Source organism: Xyrauchen texanus, chromosome 28 (genome assembly GCF_025860055.1).
Source record: "Xyrauchen texanus isolate HMW12.3.18 chromosome 28, RBS_HiC_50CHRs, whole genome shotgun sequence".
Lineage (NCBI taxonomy): Eukaryota > Metazoa > Chordata > Actinopteri > Cypriniformes > Catostomidae > Xyrauchen > Xyrauchen texanus.
In genome coordinates, this window is record NC_068303.1 from 19,568,838 (window position 1) to 19,591,032 (window position 22,195).

Below are 22,195 nucleotides of genomic sequence, written 5' to 3' on the forward strand. Positions count from 1 at the left end.
GCAACACCAAAAGGTCTGCAAAATCACAGAGGACAACTGTGGTGGAGGATCACAAGATTCTTTCCTTGGTGAAGAAAAAACACTTCGCAACATCAACATGAACACTCTCATGAACATGAACACTCTCCAGGAGGTAGGCATATCATTGTCTAAAGTCTCAAATCAAGAGAAGATCTCATGAAAGTAAATACATAGGGTTTACCACAAGGTGCAAACCACTGGTAAGCTTCAAGAATAGGAAGGCCAGATTAGACTGACAGAAACCATGTAAAGCCTGCCAAATTCTGGTACACTTTTCTTGGGACAGATGAAACTAACTTTACCAGAATCATGGGAATAGAAGAGTATGGAGAAGGAGAGAAACGGCTCATGATCGAAGCATACCACATCACCTGTGAAACATGGTGGAGGCAGTGTTATGGCATGGTCATGTATGGCTGCCAATAGAACTCATCACTAGTGTTTGTTGATGATAGGACTGCTGACAGAAGCAGCAGGATGAATTCTGAAGTGTTTAGGGCAATATTATCTGTTCAGATTCTGACAAATGCTGCAAAATTGAAAGGAGGCCCCTTCACAGTACTGATAGTAATTGACCCAAAACATTCTGTAGAAGCAACCAAAGAGCTTTTTAAGGCAAAGATGTGGAATATACTTCAATGGCTGAGTCAGTCACTTGACCTCAGCCTAATTGAACATGCATTTCACTTGCTGAAGACAAAAAAAAAAAGGACCCACAAACAAGCAGCAACTTAAGACAAAGCATCACTAGGGAGGAACCCCAGAACTTGGTGATGTCCGTGGGTTCTAGTGATGTCCAGTTCATGAACAAATCATTCTTTTGAACCGGTTCTTTTCAGTGAACAAGTTGAACCAGTTCACCAAATCGAAATTAATCATTTGAAATAGTTTGTGTCTCGAATCAATACCGATCTACAAGTTACTATGAACGTGTCTCTCAGACGTGCCTGACACTCCGACTCGAAACCAGGATTAATATGATCCTAGAACTAACAATATCTGCTTTTCTGAACTCTTCTTTGCAATGCACCACTGCAATTAGTTCACAAATCGGACTGAATGCTCCAGTCATAACAGCTCTCGAGACAAGTACACTGAACTGAGAATCACCTCTTTTGGAGGTGTCCAATATTCTGAGAACTGATGAGTGAGCTGCTGCTGATGACCATGCATAAACCGAGGACTTGAATTAGGGGGCAAAATTTGGATATTTGGTGCTTTTGGTGCAAAACCTTAATGTCGAAAACGTATCCAAGATGTTAGTCACTGAATAAAACACTGATTACAATTCTAATATATAATGTCACAATATATGAATAGAACAAAATGTAATAATCAGCAATATGTGTCTACATTTAGCTTTATTGAATGTGTTTATTTGTGTATTTCACTACGCTGGGGTATTATCATTATGTACAGTGACGTCATTACGCAATGGCGTAAAAGAACAGGTGAATAATTTTTTAACCAGTTCATTGAAACAAACCATCTGACAGAACAGACTTTCCATCAATAGTGGGTTCCAGACTTCAGACAATCAGTCACGGCTAAGGATTTAAAACCAAGTATTAAGAATGATCATTTTATTTATGATTTTGTTAGTTTGTCCAGTTATTTTGGAGCTCCTGAAAATGGGGGATCTCTGTATAAAACATGTTGTAATTCCCAAACCGTTCACCCAATTTGGATGTAAATCCCTTCAGATTAAAGCTGACAGTCTGTCCTTCATTCACATATTCATTGCTTCTTTTCACATCCATTGTGGTGGCATACAGAGCCAAAATTATGAAAAGTATCTCACTGTCCATATACTTATGGAGGGCACTGTAGTAGAGAACATCATGTTTGAACCATCTTTATTGCATGCAGGTTTAGATGGTCCTCGGCTCTTTATCACAGCTCCTCACACGCTACAGCAGCTCTGCTTACATGCAGCCCGGAGAAAACATTACAAAAGGTATTTTCTTAAAAACAATCTGATAGTGGATTATCTGATATGAGTTGCAGTCTATTCCACGTGTTGACAAGTTTAACTACACTCTCTTCTGTGCTGGAAGCATTTTTTGAGAAAATGTAAGCAACAAATTTCCCCCTCCACCCTTATGGTCTGTCGTGGATCTGTGTTTACCTGGTGAGCGTAGCCGTTATGCTGTCTTTGTCTAAACTTGAAAGGTGATCCAAACATTTGCCCTCCTCACGCACAGTGCTTCGCACGACACACCCCGCCCACACTTTACTATAATTTACTAAAAAAGGATTGAGAGAAGGCATTTCATATTATGCTTATTATTAAGTTATATTGTTTAATCGAAATCTGTTTTGATAGCAGATAATAGCATATAAACCTGTGAGGCTTAAAATGTAGCTGTGTGTGATTTACTTGTGTACAAAATCAACTGAATTCAGCTGTCATGTTTTCACTCACTACTACAAAAATCACACATTTAAACACAGCTTTTCTTTAAAAACATGAACATACTTTATAAACTGTACAACTGAAAAGAAGCTGCAGTATTAAGTGCCATCAATAAAATAATGGCTGTTGGAGACATTGACTGAGTGGCAGATGCTATTGTTGGTCATTATAGCCCTGCATTGATTTGGTGTTACTCATTTATATTTGTCTAGGTTATTAATAAGAGGAAGTTACATGGGAGCAAACGGATCTACAGATAGAGAACAGAAAAAACTGCATCCTCACAGGGCAATTCAGCATCGATCCATTAACACACAAACATAAAGATACATTCTTTCCCTATTTAACTTATTGAGTAGGAAATAATTACTATGAATGACAGTAAATGGAAGATAACTGCTCATTTTGTAATAGTTTTCCATATTGTTTACTTTTGTTTTAGGAACAAATCCTGCCAGTGCTTGTACATTTTTATTGAATATGAAGACCATTGTAGTTTTATGCAAGGGTCTTTGTGGTCAAGAGAGAGTGAAGGATAAATTCTTGGCTCAGGTTAACACTTCATTACACAAAACAGTTCAGCTAGAAGTGAGATCATATTCTAATAAACTCAAAGGCCAATTGTTTTGAATATTTTCTCCCACACTGGGGGCTTTAGAGTCAAAAAGGTTGAGACCACTGCTCTAATATGACATATATTACATACAGACACACAGGGGCGTCGGACTGGGGGGGGGTAAAGGGTACCGAGTACCCAGGGCCCGAGGCAGGGGGGGCCCCTTAGAAGTCAGTTTTCTATACATACATATTTGGTACGGGGGCCCAGCAAGATGGTTTGTACCCAGGGCCCAAAATTTGGTGCTACGCCCCTGCAGACACATATGGCCCAAAGTTAGTGGACACCTAAGTACCAACATTCATATATGCTTGTTGAGCATTTCATTTCAAAACCATATTAATTAATCCTACTATTGGCAGCTATAAGACCTTCCACTCTTTTGAAAAGGCTTTCCACTTGATGTTGTAATATAGCTGCAAGGATTTGCTCCCATTCAGACACAAGAGCATCAGTGAGGTCAGACACTGATGTTGGGAGATTGACCCTGGCTCGCAGTCAGCTTACAGTTCATCCTAAAGGTTTTCAGTGGGGTTCAGGTCTTTACTGGCCAGTCACGATCTTCCACACCAAACTCAGTACAGTATTTCTCTATGGATCTCACTTTGTGCACTAGGAAATTGTAATACTTGAACAGAAAAGTGCCCTTCCCAAAGTGTTACCACAAAGCTGGAAGCACACAAATCTTTTTAATGCCACCATTTGTTGTAGAATTAAGATTTCTCTACTCTAATATTTTTTTTTTTCAACTAGCTTTGTGAAATAGGCCTTTTGTTGCAATATCCCATTGTATATACTTTGTACCTAATTTCTCTTATGGGAATAGTAGTTGTATAACTATCTTATTTATGAGAAAATGAAAAAACATTAATTACAACCCATTTGCTGTCCTTGTGCCATTAGGCCGTTAAGTCTGTTTAAAAGCAGTATTATGAGATGAGAGGACAGTAACCATGCATTTACACCTATTAGAACATCTCTCACTCTCCCTTTCTACCACTTTCCTACTCGTTTTCTCTTTCTTCCTGCCTTTCTCTCATTCTTTCTCTTTCAATCATACAGATACACAGCTAGGACAAGACAACCCTATATAATTGAACCCATACCTGTTATAACCACACACACAATGAACTATTAAAATTAGCTTGAGAACTAGGAGAAATAGTACTAGTGGTAAACATCTTTCTAGACACAGCTTGCCTTGCCAACGTGGGCTGGTTTACTAATCTTGGCAAGCTGATTTTTGAGGAGAAAAGCCATACAGCTCTCAGAAGGAGGAGCTCAGGAGAACCCTCACGCCAGGAGTGAGATTACAATCTCTGCGGTTGCGCGAGAACTATTTAAGTTGTTTTACAAACACACTTCACAGTGTACAGGGCTGAACAAAAGGGCATCGCACGAAACCTGCACACAAATCACAATGGTTTATAGTAACATTTTTGATTAAGCAATCAAACGATTCATATTTCGGAAGAATTTCCAAACATCTCCTTCCTTAAATATTCCAACGAACCCAGGAAATATCCAACATCATTAAATACAGAGAGTGACATTCGTTTGTCATGTGTTAAGTTTATTGACTTGAAATAGTCTTATCTGCACAACTTTTCCATTTACTTGTACTGGCACACTGTGTCAGCGAGTTATGTTTTCAATTTAATGCTCTTACTCTCAGACCCCTCTTACAAGGCCCTCCATTCCCTCTTCATCTAAACAAACTCAAACAGTGCTCGTGCTGAGTTCCGGCAGCCCTGGCGCGTGCTACCATAAACAAAACTCCTAGGTGGCCTGTAGGTTCTGAAGAGAGAACAACATTTGCACATATACAAAAGGCTCAGATATAGGCCAGATATATTCATAAACACAAAGTACTCCTCTATTTAGGTCTAAAGTATAGTGGTGTAATGTGTTCACTTATAAACACAGACTGGACCTAAAGTAAATAAATCAGCGCTCCCTGACTAAATTCTATTTCTTTCGGATTAAAACTTGATGTAGTTTTCAGTTTTCAAAAACATATAGCTTTTTGGCAGAGTTTTTTGTATAGATCGGGGTAGATATAGCAAACTGTGTTGGGCTAAGTTACTCAAAAAAGTAATCCACTACTGATTACTTATTACTTCTTTTAAAATTTTAATTAGATTTCTTAACTGATTATGTCATATGAAAAGTAATCACATTACTAATTACTTTTAAGTTACTTTTAAAAAATTAAAAAAATCCCATTCATTTCTTCCACAGACTAAAGGATTTTCAGTGCTAACTTATACATTTTAAAGACAGACCTACCATTACCTCTGAGGTTGTTTATCTATGGTATATGCTTCCGTTGAGGCCATCTGTCTCCATTATTTCAACCTCATTGTTTAAAACTCATTACATTACATATGGTCCAGCAAAGAAAGCTTATCCGATCAGAGAACCACAGCCAACAAAGCCCACGAAATAAGACCGAAAGCGACCGCCCACTCCACCAACGCCTCTCTGAATGATGCAAACGAGTCAATCTCCTTGCACTCTTAACGTACTTATATATTTATGTTTATTGGAATGTTTCACAATAACGTAAACTATATTGTTTTTATGCTTATAATCAGCAACCTACAATCAATAGTTTTATATATTTACATTATAAAATGATTACGTTTTATATTCGGTTACGTCATTTGCAATACTTCATGGGATTGTAGTCCGTGCCCTCATGAAAGACAGTAAGTGCACAATCTTGTACCTTTATCTTTTTTTCAGATGTTAAAATACTTTTTTGCCTTAAAACAAAGTCTGTAATGTTGCAATTCACATTGGAGCTGGTTGGTTTGGTTCATGATTTACAAATCTTTAATGGAGGATTTTTTAAAAGTCTATGGAACAAATGAATGGGAAAAATACTTCCGGAACCCAGACTGCTGAAAAAGTGTTTGGACACTGTTGCGCTGTACTCAAAACAATGTATACATTTCCTCCTCGTTCATTGTGGCGCAGAATTCATATACTCATTCATATGCTCCTCAGGTTTCTCCCTTACTTTGACTCGCTGGTCACTCTTCAGCTGTCACAGAAACACAAACATAAGCAATTTTCACTGTATTCAACATAAATATTGGAGAAGTAGTGTGTAACCAACGTACTGAAAAGTAACTAACTCAATTGAACTGAGTAACTGTATTACCAAGTTTTTAAATGTGGAGTAATTCAATATAAAAGGATTTCCCACTCTTGAGATCAACAACATTTCTGAGGCATAAGAAAGCTCCTTTAATCTTAGAATGATGGAAACACATTTCTAGGGCCAAACCAGCACACAGGTTTCTGATGTTTCTATAATAATCTAATCATTTATGCCTGTTTTGGTGCACCTGAGAGAAATTAAAAATGTAAAAGAAAAATAATTTTATGGGCTACTTAGTTTTTCTAAGTTGTACCATTGTAGTTGTTTACTTTGATTTTCTTCCATATGAAATAAAAACAGGCTCTCGACTGAAGATCAGTGAATAAATATGATTGGATAAAATATCTCTGAATGTTAAAAAAACAAAATTATAATCTAAATCCCCATTTGAAAATCAGAAATACTTTAAGGAATCAAAGGACTTCAAATGCATGCTTTTTTCCTCTCAAAATGTTTACAGATAAATGTCATAATTGACTATCACACTCAGAAAAGTAGTTTGTGTGTGTGTGCATTAGGTTGTTATTGCTGAGTGAGAATAGGGATAGAGAAAATTGAGTCATATCAAAAAGACTCCAAGGAGACTGCACAACATTTATCTGCATGAAACCCCACAGAATGTGGTGGGGAAAGTTGGAAGGACAGATAAGGAAGTCCTCATAAATTCCTTAACGAGAGTGAGCAATGTCTTTTTAAATTCAACGTAGGCTATTGTCCGCATTTCTGATTTGGTCTCGTTGAACATGTGATTTGTATTGTTTTAAATCACCTGTATCCTCCATTTATCAATATTGTTGAAATGAAGATGAAATAGCTATTCATTTCAAATTATGATTTGTTCTTTTTAGATTTGATAAAAAATGGCATAACACAGCTTGAGTCATTTTGTATTGCCTGATAAGCCACGTCGGTGTCATACAAGAACACATAGTGCAAAGATCAAGGGATGATAACTGATCTGGACCAGATCCAGTGTAGCTACTTGAAGGAATATTCTGGGTTCAATACAAGTGAATATCAATCAACAGCATCTGTTGCATAATGTTGATTATCACAAAAAAATTATTTTGACTAATTTCTCCTTCTCATTATTTAAAAGAGCTAAATCTAAATAATCATAAAAATATTAATAACTACAGAGTTGACCAACACAAAATAGGTATCGTTTGAAAGCTAAGAAGCTCTACTTTCCATTGCATGCAGGCATAATGACCAAAACTGAATAGGTGTTTTAAAATTAGCAGACAAATCAGAAGTGTTTCATTTTTATAATTTATTTAAAAAATATTTGCACTGTACATATTACTGCAATCAGTGAAAACATCAAACTGATCAAATAGCCATGTGTCATATGTTGTTGGAAAGCTTACAAAGTAGAATACAACCAGCTTATTTGTTTTACTCACAGACAAAAATATAGCGAGTAATGGCTAAGAATATGTATTTGACCATTATGTTGGTGTTGCTCGTATGACGCGTTTTCGCTTATAACTGCTGTCCAACAACTTTGTGTGTTTGTCTTTTTGTTTAGTTCTTCATTAAAGCTATTATTTATATCGTCAAGCTGGTTTTTACTTCCTCCTTTCCCTTTAATCCCTTTACAGATACATAGATCATTAGAAAGCCCACACAAAGCACAATGTTACATATGGCCACCAGGAAATGGCAAAAGGCAACAATTCTGTGAAATTTCATTACTAAAATCATGTCTGCATGCTATGCATACCTTTAGTCAGAGTTGTGTTTGCATGTGTTATTAGTTCTTAAAGTGCATCCGGAAAGTATTCACAGTGCTTCGCTTTTTCCACATTTTGTTATGTTACAACCTTATTCCAAAATGGATTAAATTCATTATTTTCCTCAAAATTCTGCAAACAATACCCCATAATGACAATGTGAAAGAAGTTTGTTTGAAATCTTTGCAAATTTAATAAAAATAAAAAAATGAAAAAAAAAAATCACATACATAAGTATTCACAGCCTTTGCCATGACACTCAAAATTGAGCACAGGTGCATCCTGTTTCCACTGATCATGCTTGAGATGTGGTAAATTCAGCTGATTGGACATGATTTGGAAAGGCACACACCTGTCCATATAAGGTCCCACAGTTAACAGTGCATGTCAGAACACAAACCAAGCCATGAAGTCCAAGGAATTGTCTGTAGACCTCCGAGACAGGATTTTATGGAGGCACTGATCTGGGTAAGGGTACAGATACATTTCTGCAGCATTGAAGGTCCCAATGAGCACAGTGGCCTCCATCATCCGTAAAAGAAAGACGTTTGGAACCACCAGGACTCTTCCTAGAGCTGGCCACCCGGCCAAACTGAGTGATCGGGGGAGAAGGGCCTTAGTCACGGAGGTAACCAAGAACCCGATGGTCACTGACAGAGCTCCAGCGGTTCTCTGTGGAGAGAGGAGAACCTTCCAGAAGAACAACCATCTCTGCAGCACTCCACCAATCAGGCCTGTATGGTAGAGTGGCCAGACAGAAGCCACTCCTCAGTAAAAGGCACATGACAGCCCACCTTGAGTTTGGCAAAAAGCACCTGAAGTACTCTCAGACCATGAGAAACTAAATTCTCTGGTCTGATGAAACAAAGTTTTAACCCTTTGTCCTGAATGGCAAGCGTCATGTCTGGAGAAAACAGGCACCGCTCATCACCTGGCCAATACCATCCCTACAGTGAAGCATGGTGGTGGCAGCATCATGCTGTGTGGATGTTTTTCAGCAGCAGGAACTGGGAAACTAGTCAGGATCAAGGGAAAGATGAATGCAACAATGTACAGAGACATCCTTGATCCAGAGCGCTCTGGACCTCAGGCTGGGGCGAAGGTTCATCTTCCAACAGGACAACGACCCTGTAACGGGTGATCCGGGCGTTAGTATCTTTCATGCGGTGGAGCCACTGCAGTGGGGCGTGATCCGAGCAGAGGGTGAAGGCCGGCCCCAGCAGGTAGTATCGGAGGGTGAGGACCGCCCACTTGATGGCCAGACACTCCTTCTCTACGGTGCTGTACTTAGTCTCCCTCAAGGAGAGCTTCCGGCTAATGTACAGCACCGGGCGTTCCTCTCCCTCCACCACCTGCGAGAGTACGGCCCCCAGCCCTCTGTCTGAAGCGTCCGTCTGCAAAACAAAAGGGAGAGAGAAGTCAGGTGCATGCAAAAGCGGCCCCCCACAAAGTGCAGCTTTAATCTGTATAAACGCCTGTTGGCACTGCTCCGACCATTGGACCGGATCTGGAGCCCCCTTTTTAGTGAAGTCAGTCAGCGGGCTGGTGACATCCGAATAATTAGGCACAAATCTTCTGTAATAGCCAGCCAGCCCCAGGAACTGCCTCACCCCCTTTTTGGTCTTGGGTCTAGGGCAAGTCGCAATCGCCGCGGTCTTGTCAATTTGGGGACGCACCTGGCCATGACCCAAGTGGAACCCCAGATACCGTACCTCCACACGCCCAACCGCGCACTTTTTTGTGTTTGCCGTGAGCCCCGCTTGCCGCAGCGATCTCAGGACGGCCCTCAGATGTTGCATGTGCCGCTGCCAATCATTGCTATAAATGATGATATCTTCTAGATAGGCAGCGGCGTAAGCAGTGTGCGGTCTGAGGATCCTATCCATGAGGCGCTGAAACGTGGCTGGTGCCCCGAACAAACCGAAAGGAAGCGTCACGAATTGGTGTAATCCGAACGGCGTGGTGAAGGCGGTTTTTCACGGGAAATTGGTGTCAAGGGGATCTGCCAATAACCCTTCGTTAGATCCAAGGTTGAATAAAATCGAGCCGTACCTAACCGATCGAGCAGTTCATCAACACGGGGCATTGGGTACGCGTCAAATTTATACACCGCGTTGACTTTCCTATAATCCACACAGAAACGTACAGACCCATCGCTCTTGGGAACAAGGACGACCGGGCTGGACCAATCGCTGTGGGATTCTTCTATTACTCCCATCTCAAGCATCGCGTCCAATTCTTCTCGAACTACTTTCTTTTTATGTTCGGGCAAGCGATAATGGCGGCAACGTACCACCACGCCCGGCTCGGTCTCGATATGGTGATGTATGATGTTTGTGCGGCCCGGTAGAGGAGAAAACACGTCTGCAAACTCCTTTTGTAATTCGGAAACCTCTGCGAGTTGGCGCGGTGAGAGGTGGTCTACCGTTGCCAACGTCACAGAGGCCGCCTCTTCTCTCCACAATTTCAGGAGGTTGAGGTGATATATTTGACGCGCGCCTCCTCTATCGGTACGTTTAACCTCATAATCGAGATCACCTACTCGTCGTGTGACCTCAAAGGGTCCTTGCCACTTGGCGAGTAATTTCGAGCTCGATGTTGGGAGTAATACAAGCACTTTATCTCCCGGTGTGAATTCCCGTAGCTGGGCACCCCTGTCATACAGCCGGCGTTGGCGTTCTTGAGCCTGGAGCAAATTCTCCTGTGTTAATTTCCCCAGTGTGTGGAGTTTTGCTCTAAGATCAAGAACGTATTGAATTTCGTTTTTACTATTAGAAGGTCCCTCCTCCCAAGCTTCGCGGATGACGTCGAGGACCCCGCGTGGGCGTCGCCCGTACAGCAGCTCGAACGGTGAGAACCCCGTGGAGGCTTGTGGGACCTCCCGTACTGCGAATAACAGGGGGTCGAGCCACCTATCCCAATTCCTAGCGTCTTCGTGTACGAACTTACGAATCATATTTTTTAGTGTTTTATTAAATCGCTCCACTAGGCCATCAGTCTGCGGATGGTAAACGCTAGTGCGAATCGACTTAATGCCCAATAGTTCGTAAAGCTCGCGAAGTGTACGTGACATAAACGTTGTGCCCTGATCGGTGAGGATTTCTTTCGGAATCCCCACCCGGGAGATTATTTTGAAGAGTGCCCCTGCAACACTACGTGCGGAGATGTTGCTCAGGGGCACTGCTTCCGGATATCGCGTTGCGTAATCCACTAGGACTAACACAAAGCGATGTCCGCGTGCTGTCCGTTCTAATGGCCCGACGAGGTCCATTCCAATTCTTTCGAAGGGGACCTCGATCAATGGAAGGGGGTGCAATGGCGCTTTTGGGTTGGCCGGTGTGTTTGCCAACTGACATTCACGGCACGCCGCACACCACCTGCGGACGTCACCGCCAATGCTCGGCCAATAGAAACGGGCTATTAGACGGAGAAGTGTCTTTCTTTCCCCTAGGTGACCGGCCATAGGATTATAGTGAGCCGCCTGGAAAACCATTTCCCGGCGGCTCCGTGGAATCAATAATTGTGTCACTTCCTCCTTTGTTTGAGCGTCCTGCGTCACTCTGTACAACCGATCTTTAATAAGTGAAAAATATGGGTATGCAATGGCGATGCCCGGCCGGAGCTGTTGACCATCAATTACTCTCACTTGGCCAAGAGCATGTTTAAGGGTTTCGTCCCGCGACTGCTCTAGAGGGAAGTCCCCCTCAGGGAATTCCCTAGGAGGAGGGGCGGCCACCTCGCCCCTTCCCTCGTCATTCCGAGCAGCCGAGGACGGCCCCGGCTCCGCCTCCCCTGCCAAAGCATCGCACACCTCACACCTCTTAATGCAAGACCCATCCGCACAAATACCCTCTAAAATATCTTTGAAATTCGGCCAATCAGTACCCAAGATTAGCGGATGGGTGAGGCAGGAACTAACCGCTGCCTCCACACTATGTTTTTTTCCCTTGAATTTAATCGCCAAACTCACCATGGGATACTTGTGAACATCCCCATGCACACACCTCACCCTCACCAGTTTAGCTAATCCCAAAGCCCCGGGTTGAACCAAGCGTTGGTGGATGGTGGTCTGGTTACAGCCGGTATCCAACAATGCTTGGTATGTACCCCCCCTGGATCCTTACCGGAATACGGTACGCTCCAGCCCGATCGGGGGCAGCCTGCGGGAAGTCGGAGACCCGCACCACCGTCCCTATTTCCATCAGCGGACACTGATCCCGGAAGTGGTCCGGGTCTCCGCACCTCCAGCAGACCGGCCCAGGCGCCACGGCCGCACCCGTGCTGGCGGGCGCCCCCACCTGAGGAGGAGAGCGGCTGAAGGACGGGGAAGGGGTAGGCGGGTTCTCCCACGGCCGGGAAGTTGGTCTCATGAATCCTCCGCGCCTGCGGGGGGCAGGAACGGACCCTGGGGAGAGGGCAGAGCGAGAGGGAAGAGGGGAGGGGAGAAAAACAGGGGAAGACACAGGGGAAGGGGAGAGAGAGAGAGAGGGCTCATCCGCCCTTGGAATCGCCGCCATGTGGTCCTCCGCGAGTCGTACGGCTTCCTCCAGCGACGCCGGGCGGTGGCACTGGACCCACTCCGCCGTTTTCCGGGGCAAGCGCTGGACAAACTGCTCCAGTACCACTTGATCGACGAGCTCCTCGACGTCGCGGTCCCCCGCAAGCAGCCACCTCCGACAGGCATCACGGAGCCGCTGGGCGAACGCAAACGGGCGGTCGGATTTATCCAGTTTCATGGCCCGGAAGAGCTGGCGACTTTCTTCCGGGGTCCGACCAACCCGTTGCAGGATGGCTCTCCTCAAGTCGGTATAAGCCAGGAGGCTTGTTGCCGGAAGTTGTTGTGCCGCGAGTTGTGCTTCCCCGGACAAGAGAGGGACGAGGCGGGCTGCCCACTGGTCGCGTGGCCAACCCCAAATTTCCGCCGTGTGCTCAAAGAGGTCCAGGAACGCCTCTGGATCATCTGCTGGCCCCATCTTCTGTAGCGCGGGTGGGGGCAGTGTGGCGCGGGTGTCCGGGGTCGCGGCTGCGTCTGGAGCGGCCTCCTGGCTGAGGAGGCTCCGGATGGCAAGCCGGTCCTCTGCTTGAGCCCGCATGATCTCAAAGAACCGACGATCCTGGTCCTGTCGGAGCTCAAGCAGAGACTGTTGGTGGCCCTGATGGAGCGTAGCGAGGGACTGGAGGACTTCCGCCAGCTGGGAGGACTCTATGGGGCGACTCTGTTCCATAGCTTTGGACCACTGTTCCTGCAAATCCCGGGTTTCGGCACCAGTGTAACGAGTTTCCAAGGTAAGGTTGTTTTTAATTCTCACACACTAATTCACACGCTAATTCACTCACTAATACAACACACTAATACAACACACTAGCTTCTTGGCCTTCGTGTCGGGCTCTCCTCTGGGCTCTGTTGCTGCTGCTTTTTACGCCGCTCTCCTCAAGCTACTGCAATTAGAGACAGGTGTTAGACATAATTTAGCTCAGGTGTGAGCGCCCTTACCGCTTTTCTCTCCCGGACGGGCGCTTGACCACGCCCCCGCTGCCACAGACCCTAAGCACACAGCACAAAGGAGTGGTTACGGGACAACTCTGTGAATGTCCTTGAGTGGCCCAGCAAGAGCCCAGACTTGAACCCGATTGAACATCTCTGGAGAGATCTGAAAATGGCTGTGCACTGATGCTCCCCATCCAACCTGATGGAGCTTGAGAGGTCCTGCAAAGAAGAATGGGAGAAACTGCCCAAAACTAGGTGTGCCAAACTTGTAACATCATACACAAGAAGACTTGAGGCTGTAATTGGTGCCAAAGGTGCATCAACAAAGTTTTTCAAAGATTTCAAACAAACTTCTTTCACGTTGTCATCATGGGGTATTGTTTGTAGAATTTTGAGGAAAATAATGAATTTAATAAATTTTGGAATAAGGTTGTAACAGAAAAAAATATGGAAAAAGTGAAACACTTTGAATACTTTCCGGATGCACTGTATGTACAATTATTATGTTTCATTCGTTGGGAGAGGCGTTTGGACATGCTTTTGGACACTGATATATAATTTTTGTAATGCTATAACTTTTGATTGCTTTGTCGTATCAACACAAAACATTTCCCAGAGACAATTGACATGATTGGGAGCAAGGGTGGTTTTCTGAGCCACCTTATTTACACCCAGAGGTACTGTATGTAATGTCAAAATAGAAATATAAGTAAAAACATATTTTTTGGCTCTTTTCTATTTTCTGAGAATCTCAGAATATATCACAATCTATATATAATTTAAAAAAGAAAAATTTAAGTTACCTTTACAATGATACCAAACATTTGACCTTCCTTGTTTTGTTTTTTTTGTATTTTTATATATATTTTTTTATAAGCCTTTAATTTTGGGAAGGCCACTGAAACCTTCAGAGCTCAAAGGGTTAAATTGATTTACATGAATTCTCCTGTTAATACTTGAGTTATTTCAGCAGTAAAGTTGTTTAAATCATCATATTTATGGTGGTTATATTATTTACTGCGTTACATCGTCATATCATCATGGCAACGAAGTTGTAAAACTGGATATAACTTTACAAAATAAAGGTTAGTAAGCAATTTTATCCCACTAAAAGTATGCAACATGCATGTTGTTAATGTCTTGTGGCTATAATACATGGTTTTCCACCTCAAATATTTTGAAACTATACTGTATTTTTTGATAACTACCTATTTTGAAGCTTTTAACGTTTGCAAAATGCCCCATTCACTTCCATTGTAAGTGCCTTACTGTAACCATGATGATTGCTTTTTTTTTTTAAGAAAAATTGTGACAAGTTGAAATACAGTTTTGTGATCATCAACATTATGCCACAAATACTGTGATGAGATTAACTTGAACCCAGAATATTGCCTTAAATTACAGGAAACTGTGTCAAAGTTTCTTTCAAGGCAAGTCAGTCCACTCAGCAGCCATCTTGGGAACAAAATTTAAGATTTGTATTATGAATACAAGTAGCTTGAAATTACAGCTCCTATCTACTTGAATGTGGGAAGACTGAAATCTTCAAAGGTTAAATTTGGCATCTCTGGTATCAGAAATTATGCTTTGTTGGCTCAAAGCACAATATTTTAGCTAATGTGCATGTACATTATCGTGATTGCTGACAGGTGATATCTGTTTCTAAATGGTTATTGGCTTTATTACCTGAAAGGCGGGACATCTTTTCTACATCCGCCATATTTTGTGTTCCGATTTCTCCATCTCATGCTGAACATTCTCTGGTTTTACTCTGTCCAGAATAATATAACACATTGCATTTACAGCACACATCAAATTTGATGTCCTTAATGTCCTGGATGGTTTTATTTTTTTTTGTTTTGTTTTTTTATTTGATAACATGTTAAAGGAGGAATCTACTTTTTCTTGATCTTTTGAGGTTGCATTATAAAAACATACTGCAACTTTCAAAACACAAAACATTCTCCCCAATCCCAAAAACAACAATGTATTATACACTATTTTCTGCAACTTTTTGATCTCAAACAGATGAATACATCTAAGCACATGCACATATGGTCGCCCACATTTTCAACAATCAACAGTGCCTATTTGATTCAGAAAATTGGGCTTCCCACAGCAAGTAATGTAGGAGGCAACAACCCTAAAAAAAGAGTGGACCTTAGAGATGATAAATGTATGACAATGACCACTTTAAGTACAATATGAAAACCACTGTACAGAACATTATCTTTCTAAAAAATTACCATTGTACAGTGATGTTATTCTATGGTAATACAATGGGTAATGACTGATCACCATAGTTATGTTTGTGCTTTGAAAAACCACCTCTCCAAACGATTCAGTGCATGAGTTAGTCCTCCAAATCATTCATATAGCTTCTGAAGTCAAGGATTAAACCACTGGTCATGTGGAGTATTGTGGATTACTTTTATGCTGCCTTTATGTGATTTTTGGAGCTTCAAATTTCTGGTAGTCAATCACTTTTATTGTTTGGACCTACAGAGCTGAGATATTCTTCTGAAAATCTTAATTTGTGCTCTGCAGATAAAGAAAGTCATATACATCTGGAATGGCATGAGGGTGAGTAAATAAGAGAATTTTCAACTGTCATTAAATGTTTTGCAGAATTGCATCAAAGTTGCTATGTCACATTTATTTATTTCTGTATTTATAGCTGCATGAATATTAGAGGAATTAAGGACATTTGAAAAGTCAAGTGGAGCATTTTTCTTATTTTTCTGCAGAGACAATTTTTTAAGTTATGTTGCCAAGTTGATGTTTGGTGTTTGTTTTGTGAAGCGTGTTCTTATTGCTATTTGATGCTGCAGTGACTTTTCTAAATATGTTCTGGGGAAATACAGGCTTATTCTCCATATAACGTAAACCTCAACACATCCACATCCACACATGCACGCCTTTCTTTCTTGTTAAATTTGTACATTTATGATGCTCCTGGATCAAATACTTTTGCAGAATAAAGTACAATAGACCTTGACTGTTTTATGAACATCCTTTGAACCTCACTGATGTTTTACCACATACACCGGCCACACACACGCACATACACATTTTGGTTGTAATGCAGTGATAGTATTCTGAATGGCAGATTAGCCATTCTGTTGGGCTTTTTGACTTGGGCGGTGTCTGACTTCTCTGTTTTTAAGTAAACTAATCTTTGGGCAAATACCCTGACTGCGTCTGAGGTCTTAATGTATTTAAATAGCAAAACCTTATGCAGGCAAGTTTGAAGAGATCAAAGCCAGAAACACAATGTGGCAGATTTAGAGTGAGGCCCGCTCTGAGTCTCGCTCTTGCCGGGGCTGCCATTGTCTTGTTCTTTCTCTGCCAAAAGTTCTTTGAATTCCTCGGCAGTGTAAACCTCTCTTTGTTTAGTACAGGCAGATGATATGTGCCCTTGAACATAGTCCTGCACCTCTCTTTGCTCTATTTGGCTCCCTCTCTTTCATTTGGTCTCTTTTCTTTCGGTCGCTCCACTCTATTCAAAAAGACTTACACACTATACATCAAACAGCATGAAGCCCCAAATGAATGCTGTTTTTAGATTGTATTCTGACTAAGGCAATCCACCTGCAAACACCTATTTATCTCATTCCCTCAATCCTGTACTCATCTCTTCTTTATTTAAGTATTTGTTAGGCCTTGTTGACATTTGTGTTTGGGCGTGGCCCAGGTGTGTTTGCTCAGATACATATGGCAAAAACATATAAACTGGTGGCCAAAAGTTTAAAATAATGTACAGATTTTGCTGTTTTGGAGGGAAACTGGTACTTTAATTCACCAAAGTGGCATTCAACTGATCACAACGTATAGTCTGGACATTACTGATGTAAAAATCAGCACCACTATTTACAAAAAAGGCCTTTTTGGATCAAATCTAGACAGGCCCCATTTCTGCAGCCATCACTCCAACACCCATGGGCGGAAATCGCGCATGGGTGTTGGAAACCCTATCTGAGGGTTGCCCCCTAAAATATCATTAAAATATGTGTATTGTAAATAATATAATGATATATTCTTAAAATAATTGTTTAAGAAATAAAATAATGCAAATGCAAATGGGGCAACAACAAAAAACCCCTTGGTGTCCCCTTCAAAAATTGCTCTTGAGAATTGCTATGTTTATTGCCCCCCCAACATTTTGATGAAAATTGCCAACACCTTATCCTTGAGTAATCATCCTAAATATGGATCTTGTGGAGTGTTGGAGTGTTATGGATCTTAACCCCACTGAGCTTTTGTGGGATCAGATAGACTGTATGGTGCATGAGAAGTACCCAGCAAGACACATCTATAGCAAGTGCTACAGGAAGTGTGGGGTGAAATGTCACCTGAGTATCTGGACAAACTGACAACTAGAATGCCAAGGATCTGCAAAGCTGTCATTGCTGCACTTGGCGGATTTTTTATGAGAACTCTTTGAAGTTCTGAATATGTTTTTCAAATTGTAATTGTAATTTTTCACGTTATTAATGTCCTGACTATAGACTGTGATCAGTTGAATGCCACTTTTGGTGAATTAAAGTACCAGTTTCCCTCTGAAACAGCAAAATCTTTACATTATTTTAAACTTTTGGCAGCCTGTGTATGCACACTGGTATAAACCAAGAGTGCTGTGGAATGTGGCTAAATGAAACTTGATAACATACAATTTCAACTCTGCCGTAATGTTTAATGCAACATTACTGTGTATCGCCATGACAACATTCTGTTTATTACCCATGAAGGAAAGCTTTGACTGCCTAATGTGATTTTAAATAGATCATGTGCTCACATGAGTGAATCTGTAAGTCTGTGAGGCAGTCAATTTGATTAACTGTGATAAATTAGAGGGAAATAACCTATAACAATTGAAACTGTTGAAAAAACATCTGATAATAAGGCTGTTAATATGTGTATAAACGCAGTTCTCATCAGCCTTTCAAGATCTGTTCGTTTCATCACTGTATCAGTGAGTGTGAGAGGATGATGAAAGGATAGCATTTGTTTAATAGCACACCTGTGGAAAGTTATTCAGATAATCTGATAACAGTCTCATGATCCTTCCATCCCAGTTACAGGGGCACTTCAAACTAAGACCCATTGCTATAGCATAGGTCTCCTTGTGCTGTTGCAGTAATGTCTGAATGGTACTTCCTGCTTCTCACCATTGGTTCCTTTCTGCAGATGTTATAAAAAACTGGTTTAAGGACATTCACTTCAGGCAAAACATTCAGTTGTGCCTGCTCAATGACACAAGTAGTTCCTCGGATAAACCTGCAACCGATTAGTGTTGAAACTAACACTCTCATACTGTAGAGAATACATTATGATATTTGTCACTTGGAGATGATTTTCAGGGTATTTTTCTGTTTTATTTTTTTAACATTACAAGGGTGTATTTTTCTGACCACAAAGAACACATGTGCCATTTTTTTATGTCACATATTTCATTTTAATCCGTTCATTCAAATGAATTCTCCATCTGAAAGTGCAGAATACTTGGCATAGGATACAAGGAATACTTCAGGTATTTCAAATATAAAAGGGGGTAATTCATTATGGGGCATATAATGAATTACCAAATGTTTTGGTGCCATTTTTTCCCCAAGCCATAGTTCATTTCTGACCCTGTTCTTACAACCAATATGCTTTTTACACAGTAGTCTGTATTTATATGTATGGGTCTTCATAGAAATATTATATAGTTTTTCATCAACTTGCCCTTTGAAGGGATAATCAACAATCTCTCATCATTAACTCACCCTCATGCCATCCCAAATGCGTATGACTTTCTTTCTTCTGCAGAACACATTTTTTTCCATACAAAGCAAGTGAATTGTGTCCTGAAATTTGAAGCTCCAAAATCAAATACATTCAGCATAAAAGTAATCCATTTGTCTCCAGTGGTTTAATCTATATCTTCAGAAGTGATATGATAGGTCTGAATGAGAAATAGATACATTTTTACCACATTAACTTTCACATTCTTCTTCTTTTGTTTTGGCCATTTATATTCTTTGAGCATATTGCATTTACTGGGCAGGGAGGAGAATTTATTTAAAAAAAAAAAAAAATTGTTTGATTTGTTTCTCACACACACCTTTCATATCACTTCTGAAGACATGGATTTAACCACTGGAGTCATACAGATTACTTTTAGGCTGCCTTTTATGTGCTTTTTGGAGATTCAAAATTTTGGTACCCATCCACTTGTATTTTATGGATCTTCAGAGTTGATATATTCTTCTAAAAATCTTTGATTGTGTTCAGCAAAAGAAATAAAGTCATAAACATCTTGAATGGCATGAGGGTGAGTAAATGATAAGAGAATTTTCATTTTTGGGTAAACTATTCCTATTCCTAACTATACATTATTTGACCCACATTTTTACATTTCAGCTCATTATTTGCCTGAGAATCACTGAAGTTAAGTTTATTGCCTCCAAATTAATTATTAATTAACCTTAAAGTCTTGTACTTGTTAAGCACCATCCCTTAGTCTTCACTTTGATTTAAGTGCTTTTCTCATTATTATAATCGCTATTTGTGTAAATTTGCTGGCAGCACTTGAAACGATTTTTATTCCATAAAGCTATCGTTTTATCCTGCTTGTTGTCTCTTAAAGGATTACAGGAGGGTATTAAAGAGAAAAGTTTTCAATCACTTCTCTCTTCTCTTCTTTAAGCTCCTCAAGCAGGAATTATCGATTAAATCCATGTTTAAAGGGACGTTGACACATCTTTGAAATTACACAGTTCATCCGCTGTTGCATGAAAGTTATTTTTAATGTTGAAGAACATTTATACTCAGTTCAGCTCTTCGGTGTTCATTAGTTAATGTCAGAAAAATCTATTTGGAAATGATGTTTCAGTCATGAATTATGGAATGGTATTTTAAATTAAACAGTAAATTTGTTACAAAAATAAATATATTTCAACATATGCTCTTGGACACATGTAGTGATGAAATAGTTTATTTAAAAATTAAAGTGTTATACCACATCATACATTTTGTTGAATCAATTAAATACACATAAAAAAAATTTCATAATAAATATGCGGTGCAAAAAAGCATATGTGTGTGTGTGTGTGTGTGTGTATATATATATACTGTATATAAATATAAAGGTTTATATATATAAACCTTTAAAATATAGCCAGCACATTGCATTCCACCCTCCTACCCAACTTCTAAGCATTATTGGCATTGGATTTGTTCAGTTGCTTCTCCATGTGTATATATTATGTAATTTGTTGACATTTTTGTTAATTTGCATAACTTTATATTGATATGGTCTATATGGGAGTGACAAAGTACAAAAAGAATGGCAAACACATCTTTAGTTCCTCACAGATTATTATTTAATAAAAGATTGATTTAGAAAAAGTCAGTGAAAATTTGTGGTGAAATTTGTGTCAGAAATATTTTTTAATAATATCCATTCAAACCAGCATCAAAAATCAAATAAAAATAGTTGGTTAAATAACATGTGACTAGATCAAGACTAAACCAGACTTGAACAGTTAGTTCAGGCTTTGCCTTTAATAGAAAAACCTTTCCAGAAATATGCACATTTGCCATTGCACATATCACTGAGCAAACATCTCCTGACAAACACAAGCCCTAACTGGTTTTATTATCAGTCAGCTGGCCATTAACTGTCATTCAGTGATTTCCAGTGCTTAAAGCTTCAACAAGAAGTCAGTCCTTATTAGTCAAAGTCCTGAATAAATGCAGCTAATCAGAGGGAAAGATAAACACACAAAGTATAGCAGTGTGCTCATAAAATTATGTAAACATATTGATTACGGTAATGAGAGATAAGGATATGGGTGTTGAATTGATTTTGATTCCTTTGTATGATTTACAAATTTATTACTAACAGTGGACAAATAAAACAATCATACAAAAAAGCAGAACCCACGTCCTTTAAAGAAAACATTCTTAAAGGTAATTTAAAAGATCTGTACTGAAGCAGGTCTAGATACTTAAGCAGGTCTTCTAGGGAACACGTTACTTCAGTAAGTATTTTAGTAATGATATGGCTTACAATTCATCTCTGGAAGTTTACATGACCCTAAAGGCACAAAATGATGTGTTCGTGTCAATATAACAAAATGGGCGTGTTTGTGACTCAGTTTCTTCTCTTCTCTGCTCTTTTTGTCACTTTGATTATTTTATTAGCTGATTAATTGCACCCTTAATATTTTCACTGCTGTAAACACAATCCCATTAACCTGTTCTATATTCTAAAGGTCTCACGTCTATCTAAACCCAAAGGTTATGAATTTCCTGCTCATGATTTCTATTCAAGATTGCATGTTGGTACATCAGGATCATCATCATGATTTATACCATCTTTATACCAACAACATCATGTTTACCATTTCAAATATCTAATAAATGTATCATCAACTTACCAATGTCTGTACACAAAATCATCAAACACAGCATAAAAGTGATGATTTTGGGGCTCTTCAAGAAATTTTTGTCACCTCATCTATGCTTTTTGTGTCTCTTTCTGTTAAAGTTATAGGTTCCTGTTTCGGTAATAACATAACTGTGTAATCCTGAAGGCATTTTATTGTTGGAGCAGCCACACTCACATGCACACATGTAAGCTATACGCACCCAGACTCCCTTTCTCAAACTCTCTCTGATACACATAAACACACATGCACACGTTCACTCTCACTGCAGTCTCTTTCCCTCTCTTTCTCATTCCTTTTCTCGAACACTCATACAC